We start from the raw sequence: 6,478 nt of genomic DNA, 5'->3' as shown, positions 1-6,478 counted from the left end.
GGCATGCGGACTTCTTATTTGCAGCATGCAGAATCTTAGTTGCGGCATGAGGACTTCTTAGTTGCGGCATGCGAACTCTTAGTTGCGTCATGCATGTGGGATCTGGTTCCCCGACCAGGGATCAAAACCAGCCCCCATGCATGGGGAGTGCGGAATCTTACCCACTGGACCACCAGGAAAGTCCCGAGATTCTATTTTAAAGGATAAAGATTTATATGAGAATGTAAGGAGATAGTCTTTTTTTTTTTTTTTTTTTTTTTTTGCGCTATGCGGGCCTCTCACTGCTGTGGCCTCTCCCGTTGCGGAGCACAGGGTCCGGACGCGCAGGCTCAGCAGCCATGGGTCACGGGCCAGCCACTCCGCGGCACGTGGGATCTTCCCAGACTGGGGCACGAACCCGCGTCCCCCGCATCGGCAGGCGGACTCTCAACAACTGCGCCACCAGGGAAGCCCAGGAGATAGTCTTTTTATTCCTAAATTTTATAGTGTTCATCACATGTGCACCCAAAAAACTAAATATTAAAAACACTCCTGAATTTACACTTCAGAACAGAGACTGGCAAAACCCTGAATGATAGAGACCAGAGGCAGCTTTACCTTGGACTCTGCCTGTTTTCTCAAGAGCTAAAAGGGGAGCTTAGACAGCCAACTTCCTACATTTTGCTTTAATCTCTTAAAACCCAAGTTTAGGGACTTCCCTGGCAGTCCAGTGGTTGGGACTCCATGCTTCCACTGCAGGGGGTGTGGGTTTGATCCCTGGTCGGGGAACTAGATCCCACATGCCACGTGGTGCTGCCAAAAAAAACACCCCAAAAACAAAGCCAAACAAAACAAAAACCCAAGTTTAGAATCTCACCTATGCCTTAAAATCACATCTCTACAATATTGGCAGGTTCTCGAACTTCATACATTTAGATCATATGTTTTTACTGATAAATGCTTCCAATTTTTAAGTACCTTTTTAGACACTTGTTATAGGACATCCCTGGTGGCGCAGTGGTTAAGAATCTGCGTGCCAATGCAGGGGACGTGGGTTCTATTCCTGGTCTGGGAAGATCCCCCATGCCAGGGAACAACTAAGTCCATGCGCCACAACTACTGAGCCTGTGCTCTAGAGCCTACGAGCCACAACTACTGAGCCCACGTGCCACAACTACTGAAGCCCCCACAATGAGAAGCCCGCTCATTGCAACGAAGGGTAGCCCCTGCTCACTGCAACTAGAGGAAGCCTGCATGCAGCAACGAAGACCCAACGCAGCCAAAAGTAAATAAGTAAATTTATAAAAACTTGTTATAGAAGTTTTTAAATAGACAAAAAGTAGAATAGCACAGTGGGCCTCCATGTACCCATCACCCAGACTTAACAATCATCAGCTTTATGCTGTTGTTATCTAATCTATTCCCCCCTCCCCTCCAATTTTGTTTTTCTTGGAATATTTTAAAGTGAATTCTAACCATCATATTCTACCCAACAAAATTAACAATCATTCCTTAATATTTATTATGCAGGCTGTGTTTTATTTCCCCTGTTGTCTCAAAAATTTCTTCTGACTATTTTGTTGAAATTAGGATCCAAACAATGTCCACACAATGCATTGGATTGATGTGTCTTTTTCTCACTAAATCTGTAGCAGTTCACTCTCCAAGTTTTGTTGTGTTTTGTTTTGTTTTTGCGGTACGCAGGCCTCTCACTGTTGTGGCCTCTCCCATTGCGGAGCACAGGCTCCAGACGCGCAGGCTCAGCGGCCGTGGCTCACGGGCCCAGCCGCTCCGCGGCATGTGGGATCTTCCCGGACCAGGGCACAAACCCGTGTCCCCTGCATCGGCAGGCGGACTCTCAACCACTGCGCCACCAGGGAAGCCCCAAGTTTTTTTTTAAGGTACATTCAGAGAGGTCTTACATCCTTGTCCCCTCACCTCTGTTTCTTCCTGCCCCCAGCAGTAACCATTTTTATTAGTTGGTGGACATTGCATATTCTTTCTTTTCGAAATACTCTGTGAATAGCCTACATAGAATATTTTGTATTTTTGCCAATGTATATTTTGGATAGATTCTTAGAGGTGGGATTCACTGTGTCAAAGGGTAAATGAACATATAATTTTTCTTTATTGAAATGTCTTCTAAATTCTGTTTCTAAATACAATGAAGTGCAAAAAAAATAGCAAAATGTAGGGCAGCATTATAACATTCCATTTCTAAAAAAAAGAAGGATGAAAGGTATATATCTATGTTTTGCTAAACTAGCTCTGAATAGATGCACAGGAAACCACTAACACAGGGCCTATGGGGTGGGAAAGGGAATGGCTGGGGCCTGGGAGTGGGAGGGAGACTTTTCTTATTTTTAAAATTTTGAACCATGTTAATATAGTATCTATTTTTAAAAGTAAAATTTAGAAAATGAAAAAAAATAGAAAAAGTTTAAAATATCAATAGTTTTAAACTGTAGAAAAACCCCAACATACTCAGAAGTGACATTGCATAGGGAAGAGGGATTCAACATGCTTTAGGCAACTAATTCCACAGAATTCTCTCTTTACTGACAAAATGTCTTCTGAAATTTGGCTCTTTCAGAGAAGTTTACTTCTCTGAAAATTTTCAGCATTGCTTCCTCTTTATTCTGTGTTCACAAGTGGGTTCCAATGTTGTGACTATGTGTGCATAATTTTTATTCTCTTAGAATTTTTAAAAGTTGTCTTGATTTAAATAATTTTGTGTATATATTCCATTTAGTCATTTCTGCCTCAAAACATGGGGTTAAATGCCTTTTTTTTTATGGTGTTTTTTGGTGCCAAGCATTAGCTCACTGTCTGGGGAGACAAGCTGATGTGGAGAAAATGATCCAGGCTGGCCGTCAGCGCTCCGCTTAAAAGAGAAGCAGGCCCCGTATGATTTGGTCGTGTCTGTGGCTGGTGGAAAGCTGCCTTCACCTGGACCTTGCCAACACTTTTTGGCCTTAAGACAATGTTCTGAGCAAGCCTTAGCCAAAGTTTTCCAGTTTCTAAAACCCAGATCCCTTGCTGACTAAATAGCTTAGGACAATGTTAGGTTTTTAACTGCCTCTGCCCTCCTGTAATGATGTCTGGGGAAGTCAGAGGAGCTGCGAAGAGGAATCCCACTGCAGCAGAAGGTTATCGAAACTAGGAAACAGCTTCCAAGTAGAAAGATAATGCATATGTGCTCACTTTCAAGGGCTCAGGCAATTCTTTCCATAGGAACAGAGGCAGCTACTCTAAAGGAGTGGTGTGTTACAGAAAGAGCCAAGAAGGCAGATATTTTGGAGATAGCAACTTTATTTTCCAGAAGGTAGAGTTCTTTTTATACCACATATTGAGGAATCATAGTTGGCGTTTGCTTCTTATAAACGTGGATGCCTTTAACCCTAAATATGTCTGTGCTGGGGCTAAGGCTGACTTTCTGGAAGAATGTCCAGATGGATCCAAAACAAATCTTAAGTAGTACTTGCGGTCCAAAAGGGAGAGGAAAATTCTGCAAAGAGACATTTCAGGGCTTCAGGCAAATTCACATGCATTCAATTTTTATTTCTTAAAACTGGAGCCCCGAAACTTAGTCAAAAGGGATGGAAATCAGAGCAGGTGTTGTTGCTGGGTGCAGGAAGATGGGACAAGGGAGTTGAGTGGAAAAAGGCCCAAGGGAACTTTCTAGGATGATGGAAACATTCCATGTTTCGACTGGAGTTTTGATCACGTGGGTGTAAACATTTGTCAAAATGTATTAAGCTCTACACTTAAGATCTGTGCATTTTATTGTGTGGAATTAATATCAGTATAAAAATGTTAAAAAAAAAAAAAAAAAAACCCAGTCCTTATTAGTGACTTGGCATAGTAGAATAAACTTTGGTCTGGATATTCAAGTAATTATGTTCTAGTACCAACTCTGCCACTACTTCCTATGTGGATGTGGGCAAAGCATTTAATCTCTTCATTCTGTCACCTGACCTAGAAAATGAGGCCTCAGGATTAGGATGCTCAATTTTTTCCCACTTGTATTAGGATTTCTTATAAAAATTCTTAACTCAGTAGATAATACAAAGAGAAATTTTCTCCAGGAAACTAAGCCCATTGATGCTATGAGATATGTATGCCCTCAGTCGTGTTGGTAACAAGGGAGGGATGGAAATAATTTTTGTCTTTGCAACCTGGGCCCTGGATTTTGGTGTGAAGTTTTTGTCCCTCATCCCAGTGAGCTAGCAGGATGAGGAACCAGCTTTTAGAACTAAGCGTGTTCAGCACTGCTCTTCAGTCTCCAGATTCAGGAACTGTCTTGATGGGAAAAAGGCAAAGGCAGAAAGTCGCTCCAAGTGGGGACCCAGGCTGCCAAATGTTGGTCGCAAGCACATGTTCCATGAACTTGGGCTTGGCTCCAGACGGAGAAGAGCTCACAATGGAAACAGTGATGGCTGTTTGCTCAGGCAGCCAAGAGAATGAAAAGCACATTGAAACCCAGCAGTGTCTCCATGGGGAGAGGCACGGTGGGCCCCTGGGTGGTGAAACCAACCTGACAACAGAGCAGGATCAGAGAGCCTATTCCCAGCATCTTTCTTCAGTTCAACAACAGACCTTTATGTGCAACCTCTCAGGAAATCTCCGAGAAATTAAACCGTGGGCCATGCCACAACTACTGAAGCCCACGTGCCTAAAGCCCATGCTTCACAACAAAATAAGCCACTGCAATGAGAAGCCCTCGCACCGCAACAAAGAGTAGCCCCCACTTGCCACAACTAGAGAAAGCCCGTGCGCAGCAACGAAGAGCCAATGCAGCCAAAAGTAAACAAATAAATTAAAAAAAAAAAAAACGGAACTAAACTGTGGGCAACCCGAGCTTTGCCCAGCAATAGAGGCACCCTCAATCTAGTCTGCCCCAGTTTTAATTGAATTAGCTTCTATTAATTGAGAGAAAGCAAAGAGCTCTTCTCAATGTGTGTTCCCTGTCCCTCCCCCCAAAGATTTCATCAACTTCCTTTTTTATTGCTGCTATAGTGGACTATTTTGACCTCTAGTGAGTCCCTTTTCAGTTGGTATTTTCATGCTGTACTTTTCCTCATTTCCCCAGTGGTATGTGAATGCCCTCCTATCCCAGCACATCAGTAACTGCTGGGCTGAGAAAACAGCTGGCAGCGGGAGAAACCGGGCTTCGGGGCAAGGGAGCAGGAGTACAGTCTCAACAGGTCCGGATGACACCGTTTGCTCACCTGTGCCGACACAGGCAGATCGTGCAGCCCAGCTCTTTGCCTCTCCCATGAAAGATGGGGTTGACCAATGTGGGTTAGTATTTTGCTTACATGTACTTTGGAAGAATTCTGTTCTAAATAAAGGATGGCACGTAAACTATGGTGCAAAGGTTGTAAGCCCAAAGATATCCAGGAGTAGGAAACGTTTAAAAAGTAGGTGGTGTGAGTGACTTCCCTGGTGGTCCAGTGGGTAAGACTCCACGCTCCCAATGCAGGGGGCCCGGGTTCGATCCCTGGTGGGGAACTAGATCCGGCATGCATGCCACAACTAAGAAGCCCACATGCCTCAACTAAGACCCAGTGCAGCCTAAATAAATGAATAGATAAATAAATTTTTTTTTTTAAAAAGTAGGTGGAGTGAACTGGCAAGTTCCTTGTCCAAAGAGGAGCCATTATTTTGTTCTGGCTGATTGTTGCCAGATCTTCAGAATTTTTTGAAGAGAAGCAAGAAAGTTGTGTTTTTACATACATGTCTAGGGTCCATGTAGACACAGGCCTTCAGCTTCTAACCTCTGGTCTAGCAGAACAAGGATGGACTTTGGCCATAGACTTGAGTTTGAATTGTGACTCCAGAATGGACTGAGTGTGTGATCTTCGGTGGGTAAGTGCATTTTCAGAGCGTCAGTATCCTCACCTTTGACATGAGGGCAACACCACCCCGGCAGTGGGGTTGTGGCGATGAGATGAGATACTGTTCAGCACAGGCATGAGGAGGGCTGCCTACCGCGTGTGCAGTTCCTGCCTTGGTCTGTCACTGCCGCTTATAAGGTACTCTGCAGTTTACTGATCCTGATTTCCAGAACTTTTGCTAACAAACGTTAAGAGATCGTCCTTAGGAGAAGCGTGTTGGGCAGATGTTTGTGGAGCCCCTTGCTGCGCACCAGGCGTTTGCTTGCGTGCACCACCCCATCCCGCATCTGGAAGCAGCAGCCTGTCTCCAGCAGCTAAAGAGGTGAGGAAGCAGAGCTGTTGATCACAGAGAAATATGTAGATCCTCCTACCTAACTCCGTGGCCTCGCCTTCCTGATGTCAACCACCAGGATTGTTTTTTTCTCCCTGAGGAAATAAAGATGAAAGGGGTAATTTAAAATCCACAATTGAGTAAGAGGTGGGCGGAGGGCACGGGAGGTGGTAGTCGTTGTGTTTCGCCGGCCGGAAGGGGAACTGCGCGCTTGAGTTGACCAGGGACTGAGCGTTTCCAATCTGCTTGGTAAACCTGGTGCACCACC

The sequence above is a fragment of the Phocoena sinus genome, chromosome 19 (assembly GCF_008692025.1).
Source record: "Phocoena sinus isolate mPhoSin1 chromosome 19, mPhoSin1.pri, whole genome shotgun sequence".
NCBI lineage: Eukaryota > Metazoa > Chordata > Mammalia > Artiodactyla > Phocoenidae > Phocoena > Phocoena sinus.
Note: the sequence above shows the minus strand (reverse complement) of the source record.